Source organism: Crotalus tigris, unplaced genomic scaffold, assembly GCF_016545835.1.
Source record: "Crotalus tigris isolate CLP2741 ecotype Arizona unplaced genomic scaffold, ASM1654583v1 scf7180000023618.1514416, whole genome shotgun sequence".
NCBI lineage: Eukaryota > Metazoa > Chordata > Lepidosauria > Squamata > Viperidae > Crotalus > Crotalus tigris.
Window position 1 is genome coordinate 1,393,617 of NW_024100082.1, and position 25,544 is coordinate 1,419,160.

Here is a 25,544-nt window from a genome sequence, read left to right on the forward strand (position 1 = left end):
ATATATGTTTGAGAAATGAAAATATGAACATACCTACATTTCAATAATGGAGTTAAACAATGGAAACATTATTTTATCTACATACTGCCTCAAAATAGAAACAGTTCAAGTTTCATTTTCACACTCTTGGAAACTTCCCCTCTTTTTTATTTTAGCAATTAAAATCATTTACGCAATGCCATAAAAATTCCTATCTTTCCTTGGAAGTATCGATTCTGTTTGTTTCTGGGATCCCATATAATCTAGATCCACCTTCTTAAGTCTTCCAGATACTGCTTGCTTGCTTATGTATTATCAAGTCATTTGCACTTCCTAGCAGTCAAATAGACACTTTTCTTATAATCATCCATCTCTAATCTTCCAGCGATGCACTAATCACCACTGTAACTGATTTTCTGCTGGTTGACTTCTTCTCTTCCTATCTCAGCATTACAGCCTTCTCCACAGAGCTAGGTCTCACATAATGACTCTAGTAATTTGTGCCTTGAGTGAGAATACTGGTTTCATTTATTGATGATCTACTGATTTGTTTTCTTGGTGTCCATGATATTTTCAGGAATCTTCTCCCACACCAAAGTTCAAAAATGTCAATAATCTTCCTATTTTTCTTCTTCAAAGTCCATTTCCAGATATATTGAATTATAATCTCCATAATTTCCAGTTAATTATTTTGCCTTTAGATGTATTTACCTCATGCGCTCATAGTCTTCTTGATGCTCAATTGTTTCTTTCATAGTGTATAATTTATTATGTCAGGGTTTGATCCTGAAAGGAGATTAGTTAATAATTGAATAATATTACTAAATAGGCAAGCAAGTTCTTATTTTACAAGCTGGAGGGTAGAACAACTTCCCTGCTCTTTTACGACCTGAAATGAGGTATCTTCACAATAAATGAGGGAATTATACACAATGCAAACATATCAAATTGTAAGATAAAATTGGAGCTATTATAAATTCTCCATTTCTGATCTTTAATTTTTAAAATCTCTTACTTTCATTATTGCAATTATGTTACTCCTACTGCCAAGTTTGTTCCCATAGGTGAATGCAAAAAGATCTAGTTTGAGAGCTAAGTTATTAAGTGTATGTTTGCCCTAGAATCTAATGTAGTAAGTTTGTTAAAATATCTGAAACATGCAAGGCAGAAATGAAGTTCTGGAGGGAAGAATGTATATTGTGGTTACATTACAATAGAAAGATTTGTGTTTGTTTTCTTCTGGCATTATATATACAACTATAATAAAGAAAAGAGGAGTGGGGGGGGGGAGAAGAAAGAACTGAAAGAGAAAGGAACTCCCTGGGGCTAAAATGAAAGTGAAGGGGAAAATGTACTCCTTCCCCCCCCCATCATGAAAGGGGCTTCATGCTCCAGTAGATTGCAGAGAAACATCTGATTCTTGCTCCAGTTCTCCTACATGTATTAATGCTGCCTCCTGTATCTGTTACATTCAGCAATCAGCTTGCTTTCTACCCTGCCATACGAATGTAGTTCTTATGCTGAGCTAACTAAGAATCCAGTCTCTTTTTTCTCCCATTTTTTTTTCTCCTGATTCTTGTGAGTGATGTCGGCAACTGGCTGGGAATTAAAACAACTGACTGCATTGCATTTGCTCAGTCCGTCAAAACACTGCCCTGCTCCCAGCAGCTGGAGAGTCAGAAGCTGAAAGGAATCAGTGTATCCTAGAACAAAAGCTACTTTCATGCCAAATACTTTTGATACAGTGAGAACTCAGTTCCTCTCTACATTTGAAACCAATAAGGCCCTTCTTTCTCTTATTTCCTGGATCCCACTTAACAGATTTTTCCAGGGAGAGGAGAAGAGAAAAAAAAAAATCAGTGGTTATGAAGTCACAAATAAGTGTAGTGATAACATTCTAAGAGACCTGCTGCTATGCCAAGTTGAATGAAATATAATGTTAAATCCTTTCCTAAGGGAAGCAATGCTATTGTTTGATCTGTGCCAAAACTTGTGGCTGTTAGCGTAAATTAATTTAGTAGTAAACTAATAAGGATATGTCAGGGCTTCCAAGCCCAATTCAAGGTGCTGTTCTTGACCTTTCAAGACCTTCATGGCATGGGACTGGGTTATTTGAGGAACTGCTCTCCTTGATTACATCTGCCCACCCCATCACATCTGGTAAGAGAGACATGCTACAGGTCCTGTCTGTCAAGGCAAGTACATTTGGGGACCCCAAGGAGGTGGGCCTTCTCTGTCTTATGGGACATTCTTATCTCTGCCCCCAACTGAATTAAGGTTAGTTCTATTCTTATTAATATTCTGGAATTCCCTCAAGAATTCCAGAATATTACTTGTTTAATAATTAATATGGTTTTAGCTTCTGTTTTTGAGTTTGATGAAAAAGATATCATGAAACAGCCAATAATATCAGCTTCTTCAAATTACCTCTTCCCCATTTATTTCATATTTTCCTGGCTAACTTATGGGAAATAGTACCATGAGCTACACACCATTTGTTGATATTACTCAAATGTTAGTAATTATTATTGACATCTTCCAGTTATGCTGCTCAGTATTTTTGGGCAAGTGTATTTCCTGCTTTGTAGACTTTCTACATCCACTGTTTTCTATACAGTACATAGTGGAGGAACATGTGCACTGAAAAATTATTGACATTTCTCTACCTCAGGTATGTCAAACTCACTATGTCACATGACGTGTCACAACATATCACAACTTTTTTTCCATCGCCAGCAATGGGGTGGGTGCCGTTTCAACATAACACATCCGGCCTGCAGGCTGACAGTTTGACATCCCTGCTCTATCTGAATATAACTTTTATTTTGTTTTGTATTTTGTAATTCCTATTATTTAAATAATATTTCATCATAGATTAAAAATTTCTATAATTATCTCTTAGTAATATTTTATTTAATCCTGAAGTCAGCATTGCCAGGTTTTAGTTAAGCTTTGCTATTCCTAGAAATCCTGACTTATTTTTTAAAAAACGAACAGTGTAACGATATTGTTACACTGGCAACTTGGTATTTTCATTTTCTAAGATATCTATTTAAAGGATATATTTTATATAATATCTGAAGCTATCAGCTCACAAACAATAATCTGGCCACATAATTGTTTTAATACTGAATTTGAACATTTTGTTATTGAAATGAATTTATGGAAATTCAGTACTTTACAATCCATGAAAAACTATATGCCTGTTCCTGTTAATTGACTGAAGATTTGTTCTACAAAAGGCATCTTAGCACATTCTCTTAGACTTGCTTTATTTTTATCTCCTGGGTCCATATACATTCTTATCTAGTCTTTGCCAGACTTTTCTAAAATCAATTGTTCGATTGTCTTACATTGTAGATTCTTTTAAATTGTTTCTTCTTGTTTTTGTTCATTTAATTCATTTCTTTTAGTCAATGCCACCAGAATTTTCCGTGTTGCTGAAATTTTAAGTGGTATCTATGGATGCATTTTTATGGCATGTAGCTTTTGTAAACAACTGGGCTCTTGAAATGCAGGTTTTGTAATATCTGTCATCATTGCATTGCTCTTCTAAATTTCCCCATTAAATTAACCTCTTACAACATGTTTAAATTAGTCATGGTCCTTAGGTCCAAATACAACTTATGCATCAAAATCTGCAGTTGGAGTTTCAACTGAACTGATTTGTCTTTATAAATGCATTTCATATTACATTTATGGAACACTTGTAGTTTTCCCCCATGTTATTAATCTAGAATTTGAATATTTAAGTGGTTCAGTTTGTATGCTTTTTAAATTTGTTGTTTGAGCTTCTGTCCTGTTCATCTATAAATTACATTGCTGTATCCCCATACTTTTTATACCTATGCATCATTCAGGTTGCAGAACTAAGGAAGGGGGGCAAATCTAATGGGATATCATTTGTATTATGTCTGCCAATGTAGGTACTGCTTTGGCTTAATATTTTCTGTTTCTGTTCTGTTTCATAAACCACTGAGTTGGCTTTTTCTACTGGGTGGTCTAGAAATGTAATCAATTAATCAGTAGCTTGTGAGTTCAAGTCCCATCTTATCCATGAAAGCCAGCTGGGAGATTTGGGGCTAGTCACTCTCTCTCAGCCCAACCCATCTCCCAGGGAAAAGGAGAAGCAAAAAGTGTGTTGGATATGTTTGCTACCTTGAGTTACTTGTAAACACCCCCCCCCAATAAATGAATGAATGAATGAATGAATGAAAATAAATAAATAAATACATCTTCAAGAAATTCTTTCAGGCAAGTCACACCTTTTTTTCCCTTTAGTGCTCAGCTTTTTTTTTTTTTTAAGAGACCCTGCCAGCTGGGTCAATGCTACGTGAAAATCATGGTGAGCACTAAGATGGGGAAGGCTTCTAATTCAAATGTGTTTTTCTCTATACCTTTTAAAACAACGTAACAAATAGTAACCATGCATTTTCCTCAATTTTAATTTTATTTTCTGTTGGTTTCTTGCACTCATTCTTTCATTTTGTGATTCAAAATGCATAATTGTACTGGTCTAAATCAAATATTATTGTATATTTTGTTCTATGGAATCATCAGTTTTTTCCCCTCGTATGGCATTTCACATTCAGGAACATTTCAGAATGATAATTACAGGGTTATCATACATAAAAACAATTAATCCAAAAAAGTGAGCTTCTGTTCAATCTCTCTACAAAGCAAGATGCACAAGCTTTCTTTCTTTCTTTCTTTCTTTCTTTCTTTCTTTCTTTCTTTCTTTCTTTCTTTCTTTCTTTCTTTCTTTCTTTCTTATCTGAAAGGCTTCTAAGCCACAATGTTTAAATAGAAAGTGCTAATTCTGTCTTAATATCATCCACTGTCAACCAAATTTTGTATCTGAGATGGAATGGAAATACTAGGTTACATCTGTCAATGGATTTCAGGAGCAAATAGAATCTAACAAAACCAGGTAGGATGAATGTTGCTCCAGTGGATTCTTTTCAGAAATACATTGATGGATATTCTTTCCCACGGATGACCCCCTAACAGGAACTCAAGTCCTTCTACAACAATGTTGATATTAGGAGATGGTGCTAATAAAAGAAGTGAGAGCACATGCTGGGCTCCCCTTTGCATAGCAAAGCCATACTTTTTAATGCCAGGAATGGTTTTTGAAGGCAAAATATGTTTAGATAGGTACTCTACACATAACTGAAGTTAACAATGAGAAAGTTTTAATCAGGCTTTCCTTCCTCTCATTTAAATGCTTGAGCTGTGATACCATCAATATGCTGAGAATCGCCTGCTTTACAAACTCCACGTTATGTGGGGTGGTTGTTGGCATCTTATTCCAGTCCTGGGATGCTGTAAGGATCTGTATTAAAAAGAGCAGGTTGAAGATGAACCCAGAACTGCTGTGTATTGTATTTCTCTACAAATCAGTGTTATCATTGGACAGGCTTAAACAACCCATGCAGGAACAATGTACAATTTGGGGTCCTTCTGCACTCATGGCTCCTGCTCAGGCTGCAGAAGAAAGACATGGCTAGAAAGGCTTTTGCCCAGGTTATGTGGTGCACTAAAGTCTCACCTGGTACAGGAGAACCTAACTAGAATAATTCATGTCCTCACTACCATTCAGAATACTACAATGCACTTTATGTTACAACTGGTCTGGAATGCAGTGACCTATGTTAGGCACATATAAGGCTAATACTGTGGTTCTTATGTTAATTACCAGTTGGTTCCTAGGTACAATTTCAGGTGTTGATTTTATAGAGACTTATAAAGTCCACTCATGCAGTGGGCTCTCACACCTATAGGCAGCTTTGCTTATCCTCTGGAGAAAATCCTGAAAACATCCATTTTCATATTTGATTGTTTACAGAAATAAATCTTAAACTGCTTTCTGTGAAGGAAAATAAAAGTCTCAGGAATCCTATGACTGATTACCATCAGGATATGTTGATATCCAATGAGACAGAGGAAGAACTTTAGGTTCGTATGCTTCCCTCACCATCTGATACACCGTTTTCTTGTTGATTGGATGACATGGATGAGCCTATTGTGTTAGGTACTTAAAGGTATATGATCTGACTCACAATAAAGATTTTGAATATGGCAGAAATCTATTCCTGCATGTGCACTTATGAAATACAGTTACTATTCTCCATTCCAAAGAAGTGTATGAACCATCTTTAAGGGAAACATTCAAAAACAAAATAATATCTTGCTTTTATTTTGAAGTAAAATTTGTCTAAGAATTTTATAATCTGTATAATCAGGTCTGGATAAGGGTCATGGAATCACAGAAACTGTAGATGTTTCTAAAAGTCATGGATTTTTACATACAGCTATAAGCTTCCATGATACACCTCTGAGAAAGAGATTATCCTTTGGATATGCAGAGTTAAACAGACAAAAATGAGTGCATCCCCAAGATGCACTCAAGAAAGGAACCAGGAAATGCTTCTGTAGCTAATTAATTCAGTATTAGTGTTACGGTCCATCCTTGTGAAAGTTTGCCCAACCCCATCTTAGCTATAAACTCTCATGTCAAGTGGCTTTGTCCAGTGTTGCTGTGTGCCTAATGTTCCAGCTAAGATTGCAAGTTCTAATTTATTGTGCTTTGAGATCCTTGATGAAAGGCATGACAGGACTGCAAAGTGCTTCATCACATTAAAAAGCCAGAGTTATAAAGCCTCTGTGGCCTCTGGCAAACATTTCATGTGACAGACTCAGCTCTTGCTTTACCTCTCTGTGAAGAAAGAAAAATTCACATCTTGCACAGTGTCCCATGACAATTGCTTTAATTAAAACACCATAGGATGTCAGTAAACACAATGTTGCTGAGTGACAGGAATTCCAGAGCCGGAAGGTGGCAATTCCAGGGAAAAGGGAGGGCAATTTGAATCATGAATCTCCTTCTTCTGCCTGCAGAAGATCCACAACTGGTTCTCAGAGTGAGACCATCAGGTTTTATGCAGGACTTTCATGAATATCCCTTTTAAGAGCAGGTACAGGTAATTCTCAATTTACAACTATTCATTTAGTGACCATTCAAAGTTACAATGGCACTGAAAAAAGTGACTTGTGATTGTTTTTCACACTTATGACCGTCAGCATCCCCATGGTCACATGATCAAAATTCAGATGCTTAGCAACTGGTTCATATTTATTATGGTTGCAGAGTCCCAGGGTCATGTGAGCACTTTCTACAACCTTCTGACAAGCAAAGTCAATGTGGAAGCCAGATACACTTAACAATCATGTTACTAATTTAACTACAATGATTCACTTAACAACTGTGGCAATAAAGGTCGTAAAATGGTGCAAAACTCACTTAACAAATGTCTCACATAGCAACAGAAAGTTTGGGCTCAATTGTGGTTTGTATTACATGGGGGGTGGGTGGGTTGCATTTCATTTGCAGAAATGTGTGCAAGAACAGAGTTCCTGCTCAGAAGGCATAGTTTAGAGATGGGATGGGATTATCTTTTTTGTTTTACATTCTTTTGAAAATTTCTGAGTTTAAATCCTACTTCTACCACCACCACTCCAGTTCAGAAATCTTGGGCTAGTGTAATATTTTTTTCCAAATCCAATAGACATGTTTCTTAAGGGAGAAGAGTTAAATGGAGAGATATGGTAAAGCAGTAAAGGTCATAAATATATCAGATGAGAGTCTAATGAGTTTCTTAGAGACTCTACATAGATTACATGCAACATAGAGAACAACATAGAGCAAAAGGAGTTGGAAAATATATACATACAAACATGTACATTTGGACAGAAAGTGTAAGCTAGTAATAGCAGCATCAGTGTTATTGTGACTAACACATTAAAATATGTGCTTATTTCACTATTTAGCTAATGTTCTAGTTTTTAGATCAGAGACCTTGAATGCAGAAGCTTTAACACAATATGATAAATTCTTTGATGCAAGGGCCATTATCAGACTGACCTAATTGAAATGCTGAAGCCAAACATATGCACATACATACAAACCCATGCATTTAGCACTAAATCAGATGAATATGGATTGACAGGAAAATAAATTTTCTGACACACCATTTCTATCACAGCCAAGAATGATATATTAAATTTATCTCTTAAAACTGTAATTCCTTTAAAAAGTATTATATACTAGAATTCCAGAATAAACCATTTCACTGATGTTGCATATTCATGTTGCATGAATGTTCACACTTTGAGGGCCATTGTGTGATTTTGACATTTTAAAAGTATGGCATTAAGAAGATGCTTGTCACAAAATGGGTTGCCTTGCTGAGCATAGCTAGAAAGCAAATTTTACCACATATATGTATAACTATTCTGTTTTCAGGTTAGCATTATCATCCTGCAGACCAACCACAATACTTTTATTCATATAAAAATCTAGAAAAAATATAAGTACAGTTTCACTTATAGTTGTGGAAAATTGATTTCTATTATTATTTTTAACATATTAATAATATATTGCATATGTTTTCAACTCTTAAAAACAAGCTATTCCTATTTAGCTGCATTTTGCTGTACTACTGGATGCCGTCTTTTTTCGGGGAGCTATGCAGCCAGATGCAATGGTGGGATTGAAGAGAAAGAGAGATAGTTGGACAATCAAGATAGATGCAAACTAAATAACCCATAGTTAATAGAAAACAAAATCTACACAAATCCAAGATAGAAAAGTAGTAAGTGTTGCTCTATGAATAATTGCTTTCCAAGTGATATCCTGATTAAAGCTTTAAAAATACATAATCACTTGAATTCCTTTCATATCCTTATAGGGGAATTGTTTCCTGACTGGAGGAGCAAGAAGTCTCTCTGTTATGCCTTGATGGACTTATTAAGGTACTATTCTATCGGCTCCTGCCTGAGTTTCTCTAGCTCTCCAACAGAGAATGAAAGAGAATGCAAGGTGTCAGTCACAAGACAAATCCCAGGGACACTGAGGGGAAAAAAAATGGAAAGATTGCATCTTCTATCCACCTCCATTTTTATGCTGCAGGTGATAAAGACAAAGAAGCAACTAATAAAGGGCAGAGTTTTCACCTTTCTTCAAAAATAGCATGGAAGCCATCTGGCTCACTGTTATCTCCTTCTGGCACTTTAACTATGGCAAGAAAAGGCAAAGCTTCTCCATGTGGGAAGACTCTGAGACACTTGTTTATGTAACCAAATTATTTTACCAGCAGTTCTTTTACCAGTTCCATAAAAGGTCCGTCATTTCTAGTTAGCCATTTTAACCTCATAAATTTATGTTATTGCTATGAAATCTGTCCTTGAAGCTTATGAAACCAAATTAGCAATCAGGATCTATGCAGAATTTGCCTTATCATTATGTTGTGCTGCAATCATGGAATAGGCAACTGAACAACTCCCTCACATACATATTCCATATTGGATTTGACTTACAATATTTTTCCAAACAGTTCCTGTATATGTATTTGTCACATTTCTTTTCAGAATATTCCAGCAAAGTCAAAGAGCTCCTAATTTTATACAACTGAGTGAAAAACCCTCTGTTGACATTGCTCAGTGCCTGCATGTCTGAATGACAACATGTCTGTTAAAAAGTAATGGAATCAGGTATTGGAATGTCAATGTATGGAACTGACATTTACAAAATAAATAGCTATTTTCTGATGGATGATCTAAGATAGAAGGCAAGGGATTTAAAGAGAGTTGAAATCAGAGCCACCATATCCTCTTCCAAAAAATATCAGTGATGCCTTCTTCCTTCACTATAACATCCTGAGAACAAAAGCTACTTAGATAGCTCCAGTCTTAGAAATTGCAAATGGATGAAAAAAAAGGGAACTAAAGAGGCCCCATAGGTCCAGATGACAAATGCTTCTGCAGGATTCCTGCAAATAATGGAACCTTAATCTTAACTCTTATCACTTTGTACTTCTTACATTTCTATTTCTATTGCTTTCATCAATGTTAACGCTCCAGACTGCTTCCACTGAAACTGCAATAAGCAAGATAGCTTAAGTCTTCCTCCAGCTTAAGGAGAGAAGAGTAACATTACAATAACTGATAAATCTGGAAAAAGATCATTAAGAAAGCCATGAAACATCACTGAAAAAGAAAAAGAGGACTCAGATTTATACAAAATATATTTATACATAGAGCATCACAAATGTAGAAGTACTATGATTTAAAAAAGAAATATATCTCAAATAAGGAGGAAAAATGTTCAGCTACTGTCTGCATTTATTCATTCTGCTATGCACATTTAACTGTTAATCGGTAACTTAAAAACTCCAGTTCTTTCTCATCGCTCTTTAAAATAGATCGAAGAATATAATCTTTCATATATATAACTCCTTTAAACAGACAATCCTCTTTCAGACATCCCCTATGAGTATCCCCCTCAGTATCAAGTAGGAGACATAACTGTCCTGTGATTAAAAAAAACCTGAGTAGTATTTAAACCTGGATTCAAGAGGGAAATGATGGTTTGGAACATCTGTGAGCATTCACATAGCAATTATTGTCAGTTCCTTTATCCAGGCTTGCCCGGCAGCAACTCAGCAATGCCAGGACAAGGCACAAGTTCTTTAAAGAAGTGCTAATGAGTATTGTGAGATGATCCTGAGCATCTTTTTCCTTTGAAATCAGAATCATTGAACAGTTCTAACTGTACCCTAGGGCAAGAAACAGGAAACAATAGTTTCCAAAGTAGTATCTATCATGGTTGCTTCTATAGGTTGATGATGGTATGTAATCAACTTTGATGCTCTGCTGCAGCATCTGAAGTTTTGCAAAAGCAATAACAATAGCATTCAGACTTATATACCACTCCACAGTGCTTTACAGCCCTCTCTAAATGGTTTACAGAGTTAATATATTGGCCCCAACAAATAGGGTCCTCATTTTACCTACTTCAGAAGGATGGAAGGCTGAGTCAACTTTGAGCCAGTCAGGATCAAACTCCTGGAATGGGCAGTCAGTTAGCCTGTAGTGCTGCATTCTAACCACTGTGCCACCACGGCTCTTAGAATGTCAAATATTGTCTTTAACCATAAAGACCATCATTATATGTTTTATTGTATCATACTGATAACAGTATGATTGTAAATTAACAGTATGATTGCAAAAACTGATACCTCCTAAACTAAATTAAGTAGGTAAAAGAAGTTGCATTACCTAAAACTATACCTGCTATACATTTAGCAACAGCATGTTATGGTAACACAGTTGATTTCAAAATCCAAATTCCAAAAGATTGATAAGTTCTTATCAGTCTCTCAAAACATTTCCTCAACACATCATTATTATGATCATAAATTGCATAATTACTTTTTTGGCAACAAACAATTTTGGTAATTTGTTCTAATGAAAAGAACAAAAACATAAAACATTCGCAAAATATGATGTGCTAGAGTTTTACATGCCATTTACTCTCTTTTTATTTTTGGCGATTTCAAAATAAATACTATTTAACATTCTCAGTTACAAACATGAAAATGCCAGCATTAACCTAGCATTTCTTCCTCTCACTGTTCTAAGAGACTCTTAAGAGCACAGTAACCTTTTTTGTTTAGCTAACATAACAGCTTTGAGGCTCACTTTTTACTTCCCTAATTACTGAACTTCCTACCCAGTAATTAAATGATAAAGATTCATTACAGTTTTCCTTGATTGCCTGATTGGCTCCATTTTTCAAGGTCTATAGGGACATTCCACAATCCTTGCATTTAGAATCACATTTCTTCTTGAACAGCCACCAAAGCCATAAGCTATTATAGTAGAAAGAATGGCTTAAATAAAAAGTAAATGTGTCTGTCTGGGTGATATTCTGGACCTCCCTGCCCTATTCTTCCAATCCCACCTCAGTGATTGCTACCAAAACAAGCAGCTGACCTCTCTGACTAGAAATCAACACATGAGCCTTCCTGTCTGTGGCACGCCACTTTGGAGGCCTGTTGTAGGGAAAGGAGTTCAAACAGAAAATCTATTTTTAATGACTTTAGGGAGTTCTGGGGAGATGCTGAGTAATTCAGTGTAATTAAAGCTATCCATCACTCAGTGAGTAAGAACTGGAAGTTGATGAACTTTGCTGTGATATTTTTGTTCATTTAATATACGATATGTACTACATTCTATCTATCTGTCTGTCTGTCTATGCACCACACACACACACACACACACACACACACACACACACCAGTAGGAGTAATAAAATCAATGTGTAGCAACTGCATGCATGTAGACAGTACAGCTCATCATTTTGAAGTTCTTAGTGCAGTATGAATTTAGAGAAAATAAATATAAGAGACAAATCTGGATTGTACTAAATGACAGAGGACAAAGTTATTTTTTTTTGTTCATAATTACATGCTAGACATCATTGCCATTCAACAAACAACTATAGATTTAAACTTGTAAGACCTGATTTTAATACATAGTTCTTAAAAAAGAAAAAGTAATGGAATTCAATATATATCCATATAATCATTAGTTTACTTACCTCACTCATTTATGGGATTTCACATAACACTAAACTCCAAGTTTTAATTTATTTAGTAATCCACAATTGACTTGGTCAAGCTAAACTATAAATTATCACATAATGCACAATGTATGGGCACACTTATTCTTAGCCAACTACAAACATGTTACACTATAGCTTTCATCTTCCTTTCATTTCTCACTGCTTACCTAGATGGAAAAGTTCACAACTACACTTAAATTCACACACCTGTAAGGCATGCAATGCAATTACTGACTTGGATCAAAACATTATTTTGGTGTCTGTTACTAAGGTTTTTCTGGATGCCAGTCCCACTAGTAATTGGCATAAAGCTATGCCAATTTTAGCAAAACACACAATGGAAGGACAGTTTTATATATTTTTGATCCACAAGAAAATGATGGCTTCAAACTGGGTAGGGGGAGGGCAGAGGCATCTGTCAGGCTTTGACTGATCTTACAGAATTAAGACCAGGAAGCCCCCAAAGACAGTTATTTAATTCATTGGTTCTTAAAGGTCAACATTTCACACAGATGACAGTAATTGTATGATTACCTGCACATTGACATTATTGCAGTTACTAAACATGCATATTTATGCTATCTTCACAGAATTGGATTAATTTTAAAAGATAATATGATTTATATTTCAATAATTCTAGAGGGTCAACAAGGCATCCCCTCTAATTTGGGTTATCAAAGGCTGCCATAGAACTCTTTTGGGAATATAACTTCATAATTCACATTCTCCTTATAAATGCTTTGAACTTAGTGTTTCACATGATATGAACTACTGGTAAATCTTAATTACACCAGTTAATATGTTTATATTACAAACAACAATGAGAAATCAAGCTTTTTGAACTTTGGGGCAATAATTATCTGAACTTTTTTACACATATATTTTATAGATTATATCTGCAAAGACGATGAAGGCTTGAAAAAATGATCCAAATGATCATTGGAGATCTCCATTCTACTTCACTTAAACTCAGTACTAGGATGTTAATTTTCTAAGATTATATCTATATATTTTGAAAGATAACGAGAAAAAAACTGGAAAGGAAGAACTACATGAACTTTATAGAAGAAAATTTATTTCTATTATGTCTATATTTGGTGAAGGTAATTCTTAATTTGATCAAATAAAAATAAAAATACACTGCACAAATAACACATTAGAAAGGCAATATCTCAGAGATAGAGACTGCATAAGATGTATGCAATTGACTCAATTACTGGCATTATCAAGGAGGAATTGGTTAACTTTTGCCCAACACAATAACTGTTCCCTAATACTCTTGATCCTTCCTACTAGAACAAAGGTTTATATAGTCCAGTATTCTTTCTCAGGCTCGAAACTTGGGACTGCATAAGAAGAACATGAGGATAACTTTCTACTCTACTTCTATTTTCTCTTCCCACCAACTGGGACTCAGAGGAATATTGCTTGGGTGATATCCAAGGGGAAAAAAATCACTATGAAATTTATCTAATCCCAGTTTAAAGCATTTTAGGCATGACAATATTCATCACATCTCTTAGCAGTGCCTTCCATAAATTAATTCAACTGTCATATCTGTCATTACAGTTATGGTAACTCTGTTCAGGCTCTCACAATAGAAGATAATACTTAGAGAAAAATCCAGAACTATGAACAGCACATTTATATTCATGATTGTTCAGTTCAGGTATAACCTTGAGTGGTTAGATGAAACTCTAATTTTAAGCTTAAGTAGGTAAAGGGATCTACGTAGTTTCATCCTGTTTCCTTCAAAAAAGTATGATCACTTTTCTTTCAGTCTTGGTGAAAGAGCTTAGCTATTTTTTTAAAAAAAATACAGATAACAGAACTATAAACTAGAAGCAACATAGGAATAGTCAGCTATTGTTCACTATTATATTTTTGAAATTAGATTATGCCCAATTTGAAGAGGAAATTTAAATGCAATATAAATACATTTTTTTTAAAAAAAATGAAAACTAAAACCAACAATAATGGAATGACTTTCTTCATGTTACTTATAGCAACACCTGACTGATTGCTCCAATATATTGCCAATTACCTCTGTCCATGACTTAATGAAGCTTTAAATGTTTACTGCAAGTGTCTGTTTCCCTCTAGAACATGTGTTTCACAAGATAAAAAGCTAACCTTACTGTCAACTGAATTAATTTCTGTTTTACAGTGTTTGAAATTGAACTTGTAAAACCTGCATAGTTGCTCATTTATGTAAGATATGAAGTATTTAGAGTTTTTGAAATTGTTCTTATTTCATTATGACACAACTCAGTGACAAAGTTAAGATAACCTTTTTGCCCCATTGGCATTTTCTAGGACTCTGAAGGACAAAAAAGATTCCTTAAATTTATGGATCTTTACATCCCCTTTCATAAACTCTTGAATTCCTCTCTAAAGATAAGGTCTGGTTTCACCCATTTTTGGAATCCAGCCCTTAGCAAGCCATCCTACATCTGCTATGCTCAATGGAAGTCATGTAGCATTGCAATAGAACTTTACCAGGGGAAGGAAAATGAAAAACCGAACAGGATACTGATTTCAAACTTCTACAGATGGTCACTAAGTCCAATGCTTTGAAGGCTCCCAACAGACAATCCCCAGAAAACAGCAAAACACAGAATAGCTGCAGATACATAAAGCATCAGTAGTTGGATCAGCATAACTTAGGGCTACCGAGATAACACTGATTACTACAATATAGTTGAAGTTATAGCTAAAATTATCACTTATACATATAAGTGTAAGTAGATGTGTCATTTTTCATAAATACACACACACACATAAATACCCTGTACCACAAAATCGTAAGCTAAATACTTTCTGTATTGATCTAGGACAAGTCTACTAGTCATGAAGGTAATCATGAGATTAAAATGATTACCAGTATCTGCATATGCATACTTTTAGGAGTAATTTTGTGCTAGTAAACTCAACTAGTGGAAAGAATGCACAAACATTTGGGAGCAAGGAAAATTCCAGGAACGAGTGATCATATTGAGAGCAAAAATTATCATTCAGCCATTAGTCTACAGATAGAGTACTACTTTGTAATTATCACTATCCTGGTTGAAAACCTGTTGCACAGGTACTATGCTCTAAAATGTGGCTAATATCTAATTTCCCTCCAGCCTTCCCACTGCACCCTCCCGTAGCATCATTTTTAGAAAGCTTCATAAAGTGAACAAACTTTGGCCTTACATAAACACATGGCTCCTTCCAGAAACATCACTCAGGCAACCTGAATAAGCTGCTGAAATCTTTATAGTTTCCCGGCTTTGCCACAGGCATTGCTATTTAAGCAATCCTGTGCATACACATGTCACAGATGAAAGCCCATCACAGAATCAGCAGCTGTGTCTTGAGTAAAGAAACCAGAGAACCTGAACCCTAGATGTAGTGATTTAGAACTGTTTTGTTTTAGGTCATAAAATCTGTTTTGATTTTGAACAGAGGCAACATAGAACACCAAATCCTGCACTTCCAGTAGGAGGTTAAATGGTAGTGCCTACTTTAAAGTTATCCTTAAAAAAAAAAATGTTTTGACATAAAAGGCTGTCTTCCAAATACACACACCAAAATACAAAATGATAAACTAGTATTTTACTAAGTAATTTCAAATGTAGCCCCTTTTGCAAAATACTTAGGACCAAAGTAAATTACTGTATGCTTGTTATTTAACAGGACCTTTCTTGATAATATACTGCACCCCCCTCATCAAAGCAGCTAGTTCTTTTTTGTTTAGAACTTTCAGTTTTGACACAGCCCAGTGTCTCTAGGAGAATCTTGCGGAGGTATAATTTTTCTAAAAAGACAACTGATTATAGAGGTAGCTATGTTTGCATAACAAAGAACACTATTATGCAGCAAACTATAAACTATAATAATTATATAGATCATCAACCTCCATGGGATCTGCATGTGATCCAGCAAGGTACATTAAAGTATTTCTTTTCCCTTTGTGAAACATTTCTGCAGAATAGGAAAAAAAACCTTAGTAAATATTCTTTCAGTCTCTAAGTTAATTTAGCAAGGTACGGGCTCAGGTATTTGATCACTTTATATCTTTCTGAGAGAGGACTCGGAAAGCTAATGAGCTTTTCTGACAGTTCAGGGCTACTACATTCAGCACAGTTGCTTCATGAAGGCATTCACATATAACTTTTTTAAAAGGGGGTTTGCTAAAATGCCTATTCACTTGTTTCTCACACAGTAGTAAATTATATTCGGTAGGAATCATTCATTACTCTGAACCATAAGCAAATAAACACCATTATGATTTGGTCTGAACCCAACCATACCTAAGATAGTATTTCTCAACCTTCGCAACTTTAACATGTGAGGATTTCAACTCCCAGAATTCTCCATCTAGAATTTCAAGCTAGTTTATTTAGAATCAGGTTGCAAATACCGGAGAGTCCAATACTGAAATCTGGCTGGTCATGATAAACTAAGTCTTGTCAACCACTGTCATTCTGCAACCTTTTCACTATTTCACAAGGTTTGTTAAATATTATTGGAGAACAAAGTGGCAGGTTCTTTTTCAACTGAGATGGAAAATGCCATCTACTTTTCATATTGCATTTTATTTTTAAAGCAACAGCTATTGCTTTATAAATAAAGCAATTTCACTTCTTCAATTTACTTTTAACAGAAAAAAATGTTAGCATAATCTTCAAAGAGGTTGAATGCTGATCTGACCTATCCCAGCATCTTGTTTGAGTTTTCTTCTCATTATAAACACTACCTTTGCCTTTTAAAAATGCACATTCTCTTCAAACATAATAATAGATTCAAAGTCATCTTACACAATTGTCTACAAAAATATTCTCTCCAATAATCTTCCACCCACAGACTTTGACGGAAAATAATTAAGGACAAAGGGAGAGCTATCTTCAAAAATATCTTTTCTCAAGGAATAAAGCTGTCCAGGACAAATAGACTTTGATATTAATTTGATTTTTTTCCTCTCATCCTTACTGCTAAACGTGAAACACATTTGAAAGTTATTTAAGTTATTTATTTTTAAAAAGTAATTATAAGATAATTATTGAGCAGGCAACTCTTCCTCTCTAGGTATAAGTGGAAAAGAAAAAAGAAAGGGGATTTTAAGTAATTTAGGAGTTATAACTAGTATAATTAGGCGTTCAGTGAGCACTTAACAATTGAACTATGCTTATTAAAATTACTGTTTTAATCAAAATGTTGCCAGAGAATCTTTAATATCACAGTGCCTTGATTTCCTGGAACCCTGATTAGGACCAGACTCCATACTCCCGGAGAATTTAATCTTACCCCAATGCAACATCCCTGTGGGAAATGGATGCTGTTTGTCAAGTTCTCACCAATCTCTCTCTCTCTCTCTCTCTCTCTCTCTCTCTCTCTCTCTCTCTCTCTCTCCATGTGAAACCACAACCCAGAATAAACATGGTGACTATGGAGATTGTGAAAAATCGGAGAAGAAAGACAGTAAAAGGCTGTTTTGATACTTTAAAGGATTGTACACTATTGCCTCTAGGAGTGGGAAGGAATCAAAGTTTGAATGTTTGCTTTAGTCTAAAGAACTGGTTTCTTTGGTCAAACTGCAAAGGTCATCTTATAGACAACAGATCTGTAACTCTGTTGTCTCTGGATGTAACCAGGGAAAATCTCTACTTTGTACTATCTCCTTTAATGCTTCTCCTCTGAGCTTCAGATAGCTCCAGGCAGGAATGTACAGTATTTGCTTTTCTTAATTCTATCTTCTAGGTTTTTTGGCCTTGTGCCCTAACAGCTATTCTTTCAAGCCAGAAATTGGTTCCTCACTTCCTCACATACAAGAGCTGTATTGTAGATTAATAGGCTTGTGAATTGGAGTGTGCATTTGAACATGCATTTAACATATTAAACTATATAGTAATTTGTCCCTGTAGTATTTCACACATATATACAAACCTACTTTAGTAAACTCACACAAGATCATCTGGTGAAACAAAAGAGGAGAACCACAGCCTTCTGGAGTACATCAAAGGCTATCTAACTCTGCATACTGTGACCAAAGAGATTTGTTTGGCAAGCTTTCCAGCACTATTGTTCCTCATGTTATGAGCCCAATTCAAGGCACTCATGCTAGTGAATAAAACCTTACATATGTTGGGTCCCACAAATTTACTGAATTACCTACTTCTGTGTAGTCTGCCTTATATTTTAATAGGACATCTACTTTTCATGAATTCTTCTACATATTCCTCTCAGTGTATATAACAATCTTATTTTGTTAGAAGTCTATTGTTTTGTTGGATGCTTGCATAAAAACCTACTAAGTATTGGTTTAATTTAGTTGAGTAAGCTAAATTTAATTAATTTTAATTAATTTGATTTAAAACTATACAAATAACTATTTCTTATTGAGAAAAATATAAACTTGGATCTGAAACATAAAAATGTCTGCCCAATTTTTGATGTTAAGACCTAAGAAAACCATTTTGAGAGTAAAAGCAAGTATTTTTTCATGAAGCATGGAAAAATAAGCAAAGCGTTTTGTTACTGCAATGACAGCCTGTGCTGTCCTTACCTAATTATTTTCTAATATATTATTTGTCTCCCATCTCCACAGAATATTTTTCATTAGCTTTGCCATTGATGGATTAGAGCATATTCAAAAACCATCACAAGACCATCTGTGCCTTGTGTCTGAGATAGTTTTGCACTTTCTATTGAACTATTCTTATCAACCCATGTAACTCTGAATTAGTAGTGCCCTTATTAGGATCATGTTCATTATTATTGTTGTTGCTGCTGTTGTTGTTGTTGTTATTATTATTATTATTTATTTATTTATTTATTTATTTTCTGCCAAACTCATTTCAAAGTGACTCTGGGCAGCTTACAGTACACATTAGTCCAGTGAGAAGAATGATCCATTTTTACTAACTAGATCTAGAGAAATACTATATATAGGAGAGTTATCAAAGTTTATTCAAGTAGAATTGCCATGAGAAACATTTAGATTTAATACTAGTTATATTTGCTGGCAAATTGATCTCTCCCTAGATAGACTGCAATTCATTTTTTTCTTGCTATATTGTGTTTTACATCTTGGTCGTTGACCATAACTACAAAAGAAAAAAAATGAAGGTGAATAGCCATTGCCTGACATGCCACTGAATCTCATTTGCTTATTACTTTGACCTTTAATAACTTTTAATTCTTCCAAAGATATTACAATAATTGCTTTATTCTGTATATCTAATCTGTTTATCAATTATATCCTATTTCTTAAACTTTGACAAACACAATATGTTTTCTTGTGTGCTATATTGCATTACGTACTCAGAATTTTTGAGTTTCTATTTGCTGAAGTAGAAATTTGGTTCAAAGAAACATTTAACCTTTATTTGGACCAGGAATGATTGTTTTTTTCTTTCATGGTAATTTCAGTAACCCTCTCCAAATCCATAATTTGGAGATGACAATCTCATTCTTTTCAGTATCCAGCTTCACAACTATTGTTGTTGTTGTTAATTGCGAAGTCGTGTCCGACCTGTCGCGACCCCATGGACAATGTTCCTCCAGGTCTTCCTGTCCTCTACCATCTTCTGGAGTCCATTTAAGTTCACACCTACTGCTTCAGTGACTCCATCCAGCCATCTCATTCTCTGTCGTCCCCTTCTTCTATTGCCCTCAATCTTTCCCAGCATTAGGCCCTTCTCCAGTGAGTCCTTCCTTCTCATTAGGTGGCCAAAGTATTTGAGTTTCAACTTCAGGATCTGGCCTTCTAAAGAGCAGTCGGGGTTGATCTCTTCTAGGACTGACCGGTTTGAACGCCTTGCAGTCCAAGGGACTCGCAGGAGTCTTCTCCAGCACCATAGTTCAAAGGCCTCAATTCTTTGGCGCTCAGCCTTTCTTATGGTCCAACTTTCACAGCCATACATTGCAACTGGGAAAACCATGGCCTGGACTATACGCACTTTTGTTGGCAGGGTGATGTCTCTGCTTTTTAGAATGCTGTTTAGATTTGCCATAGCTTTCCTCCCCAGGAGCAAGCGTCTTTTAATTTCTTGGCTGCAGTCCCCATCTGAGGTGATCTTGGAGCCCAGAAAAATAAAATCTGTCACTACCTCCATTTCTTCCCCATCTATTCTGATCCTTGTAAATGTAGATATGTCCTTATTTTTCATGATCTCTTCTAAGGCTTTTATTGATTTTTCTTCCTAGAATGAATGTCTTCTTTATTTCTCAGCACATTATTTATTCTTGCACACAAGAAAACAAAACTTTTCAAAATTCACTAAACAATAGATTGACATGGCAGCTTCCTAATTTGTAATATGTATTTTGAACGTTTCCTTTTTACTTACATAATAAGCTCTTCTAAGAATTTTTTTTAACAGTTAACAAAATGGCATTGTGTTTTTAAAAATAAAATCTTTCTCAAGTCAAACTTGAGATGCCACCTCCTGGTGACCAGATGGAAACCTGTAAGCAAACTGTCTAATGATAATTTATGTGTTGTATAAACAAATACTGATTCTCAATACATTTAGCTTCAAAGGATAGAAGCTGCTCCTCAGTAGTACCTGATTCAGAATTTTCTCTTACAAAGATATTAACTACTTGGCCTCGCTAAATAATGTGACTATGCTTCAGATTTAAATAATGGAAAATATATATTTTTGACCAGTTTATTCTCATGTATAAACCTTAACTAACAAGGCAATGTTTATGTTTCTAATTTCTTTGACCGTATCCACCACTCAATGCTAGTGAATGCATAAGGCACATTGCTTGAGGTCAGAATATGCAGAGTTTCAAAATCTCAGTGGTAGGACTTCAGCACAAGTGTGCCTGTTCCAATGTACTCTGCCAGAAAGGTATATGCATCACTCTTCCAACAAAATTTCATAAATCTTCACAAAACCAACTTGAACTTGGATCCAAAGAAAAGCTTTCATGTTGCAAAGAGCCACAATATAAGTATTATTCCTTCCTTCCCTCTAATTATGTTCCTTATCATTAAACTTCTCAGGGGAAAAAATTGAAAAGAACAGAGTTCTTTTGGCAATTTTGCCCATTGCCCTTAATGACAAAAGTCCATCAATTCATGAGAGAGTAACTATTTCTACAACCACCATATGCTAGAAAGCAGGGGACTCCTGATGTATGCAGCTGCCAGAAATTCTCCAGTTCAGTTGTGCTGTTAAAAAGGATTAGGATAGGGCATGATTATCCAAAGGAGTTTAAAATGACAAACAAGCTTCTAAATGGGATTACAGCAGTAATGAATGAAAGAAGCCTTGGAATATTACCTATAAATATCCAGATAGATCAGACCTTTGGACACTGCATTAGCAAAGTCTAATACAGACACTCATCATTGATAAATAATAAGGCCATATTCAGGAAAAGCAAGCTCTTTTCTGGTGCTATTTGAAGCTATTAGAAGAGATTTTATGACAAGAAAGATATAAGCAACACAGATGCTGAAAAATGCAGCAAAATATGACAAACAAATTTTAATATTATCTTTTAAGACATAATGTTAGAGTTGATTGGTCTTACCTGACTAAATCTGGTAAGATTAAAATCAGAAAATAGTAATTTTTAGTATTTACGTATTGGCTTGAAAGTAGACTGATAACGAAATAACACAGGTATGTGATATCTCTGTCATTACTGACAGAATATGTGTTGTGGACATGTGAAGAACTAAAAAAATCTAGAAACATTATTGACCACAGAATACAGAGATATTATAATACTTCGTTGACAATCACAGGGAATATTTTTCATATGACCAAAGAAAGATATTTCTTTGCTGATCACTTAGAGAAAGAAGTTCCTAGATTTACAGCAACTCTGATTAGAAAAACAGACAGTATAATGCAAATCTATTTCAGCCTATAAGTGGAAAGAATTCTTTTGACCATGCCTATATTGCAATCAAGCTGAAGTACCAGAGTTCTTCAAACAAGCATGAATGGTCATTTCTTAAAAGTTTACTAAGAGATCAGGGTCACTATGAATGAAGCTAGGGAGGTGAAATTTATACTATTGGAAAATACAAATTCGTTTCACACTGCCTCTGATATCCTATTTTTGTGAAATATTCCAAAAGGCAAGAGAGTCACATGCACTATTACTCTGAAGCTGAGGGGACAGATGACCTTTCCAATACAGTACATTTATAAATCTTAAATAATGAAATTTCCTAGAAAAGAAATGAGCAAGTTCAGGTTAAATCATTTTCTCCAACAGATTTATGCTGAGAGTTTGAGAGTATGCAGACAGACGGGTAAAATCAAATAGTAGGCCTTGCACATTCTTTCCTTTAAAAGCACAGTGACTTCTCAACGAATGATCATGAGTGACAGTAGCTCTGGAAACAGAATTTGCTTAACAAAAAATTAAAGCCAGGAGAAACAAAAACTATATTTTTTCTTCCCAAATACATTATTGCAAATTACAATCAGCACGAAAAATAATAATATACATTCATGCTTCATATTGTCCAGCCTTGATATATTTATCATTATAGGGATTAATTCATTTGCAAATATACAAGTAGAGCACAAGTAAAAAGAAATAGCATGCATCCCTGTATGAGAGTAGATATGTTAGCGCTCATTAGTGCCAGAAGGATCAAAGTGCCCTCAGCCATTGTTCAGTTCTTTATTTCTTCTAAACTGCAGCTTTGTGTACCCATATCAAGAACAGGAGACTATAACAATTAGCTCCCGGAAGAGACATAAATCCACCATTCTGAGTTATTAGCCTAACAAAATCACTCCACAGATGAGGTTGCTTCCACTCTCTGGGGGAGGAAACCCAAGAAAGTTGATTGTTAACTTCTGATGCCAGAAAAAATAAAGCTTTTCTTCTTCCCATTGTCTTCCAATGCAGCAACACACCTTACTTTTGTATAATATCATGCTAATTGGTTGCTTATTATAGGAGTAGTATAATTTACTTTGCTTTGCTTGTATTTGTTACACTGTGTCCTGTCCAGTAACAGGGTATTTCTATATGTAAGAATTATGCTAATCCATCATTTTCTGATTTTGGCATTATATGGCAAGTAGTGCAGTTACTATGGATGATTTTGGGGTAGTATAATAGGGCAGGTAGATCAGCATTTGGCTGCCTGAAACTTAGAAACAGGAATTATGATAGATAGATAGATAGATAGATAGATAGATAGATAGATAGATAGATAGATAGATGATAGATAGATAGATAGATAGATAGATGATAGATAGATAGATAGATAGATAGATAGGTAGATAGATAGATAGAAGAAGGTGAGGGGGGGGGGGAAAGAGAAAGACCTGTTCTCCAGGAAAAAAGTTGTTTCTACACTTTCCTGTTACCATTTGTTGTAGATTCTAGTTAATTAAAAACAGGATTTAATTGTTTAGAATAGAATAGAATTAGAATGAATTAGAATTGGAATGAAGTAAAGCTGGAAGGGATACTAGAGGTTCTCTAGTCCAGACCCCATTTCAGACAAGTGACTATCCAGTCTTGTCTTAAAAACCTCCAGTGATGAAGCACCCACAACTTCTGATGGCAAGCTGCTCCACTGGTTAATTGTTCTCACTGCTTGGAAATTTCTCCTTAATTCCAGGTTGCTTCTCTCCTTGATTAGTTTCCATCCATTTTTTCTTGTCCTGCCCTCTGATGCTTTGGAAAATAAATTGACCCCCTCCTCTTTGTGGCAACCTCTCTTCTATCATGTCCCCCTTAGTTCTTCTTTTCTTTAGACTAGCCAAACCCAAATCCTGCAACCATTCTTCATATGTTTTGCCCTTGTATTGATTCATATCTTCCTTCTTGTGAACATTTCTTTGTTCAAAAAGACTTTGCCATAGTCCAGTGGTTTTCAACCTTTTCTTTACCATGGACTCCCTTTAAACACCGTTTTTGTCCAATCACCAGGGTCATGGACCTCGAAGACTTAACTCAAGATTTAAATCATAACATTTCTTCAAGCCTTCATGGACCCCTTATGATGACATCATGCCCCCCACGGGTCCTCAGACAATAGGTTGAGAACCACTACCATAGTCAAAGTGTTACTAAACCTGTTACTAAACCATACTATTATAATTTTACAAGGTACAGATGGAAACTATTTTCTCTTCAAAAGGAATCCTGTTCTAGACCTTTAAGAAGAGAAGGCGGGATAAAGAGGCATAAGAAATCAAAATGAATGGTTATAAATAGACTCAGTTTTGATATATACCTCTTCCTTGGATGAGACTGATGTAAAATGGTTGTATAGCAACGTAAAAATACACAGCAGCATTTTATCAGAATGTAGTCCTTAATATAAATTTATTTTTTTCTTCTAGGAGCTGAACAGTTTTTGGTTTTACTGTTTAGTACACAATACATTAAGGTATTTTTCCGTCCATTTGTCTGCACACTAAAAAACAAATACTAGCATTGGTAGTTCAGCAGCACTCTAGGGAGCAAGGGGTGAGAATATATGAAAACTTTCCTGTTAGTTTTCTTAAAAATATAAACAGCTATATAAACTACAGGTTTAGTTAAGACGCTGATCAGTGAATTAGTCAAATAGATTTAGCATATATAAATCACTGTACAGTATTGACTTCCAAGTTGCTATTTTTCTTCTGAGAAGACTAGAAATGGGACATTACATGCTCCATACATTTTGCTGTATGAAACTGCAAAATCTAGATGGATTTTGGTTTCTGACATAACATTTTCCTCATATTTGATGAAGGAAATCATTAACTTCCAATAGGCCATGACACCTTTACTATGTATCTTTAGGTTTCAAGGACCAATTTCAAACAGAGAAAATCAACTTTCTATGATTTCCAAGCCACAAAATTATCAAGTCAATCATATCATAAGATGCTCCAGTGGCCATATATTTGAACCTAGAAAAACTATATTAATAACATCTGCAATAGAGAAACTGCAGGCTAATACTAAAGTCATAAACAAATCTTTAAAGCTATCAAGAGGTGTAAAAGCAGTCTGATGCTTATAAACCTTTTATTTTCTACACTCCACTTTTTGTGATGTTTTAGTGCATCTTTCTCTTCAAGCTTGACCAGAGACTAATGAAGGCCAGTCATACTTAGATAGG

At 35.1% G+C, this 25,544-nt stretch overlaps 1 protein-coding gene and 1 long non-coding RNA gene across 3 annotated transcripts in view; one reads left to right on the forward strand and one right to left on the reverse strand.

Moving 5' to 3' along the window:
• The window catches only part of PLXNA2 (plexin A2), a 275,925-nt gene that overhangs the window by 206,000 nt on the left and 44,381 nt on the right, over nucleotides 1-25,544 (reverse strand). The window lies entirely within an intron of this gene.
• On the forward strand, nucleotides 1,957-9,031 carry LOC120297445. The gene is made up of 3 exons (XR_005553799.1): nucleotides 1,957-2,139; nucleotides 5,828-5,937; nucleotides 8,730-9,031. It is a non-coding gene; the product is annotated as an uncharacterized LOC120297445 (long non-coding RNA).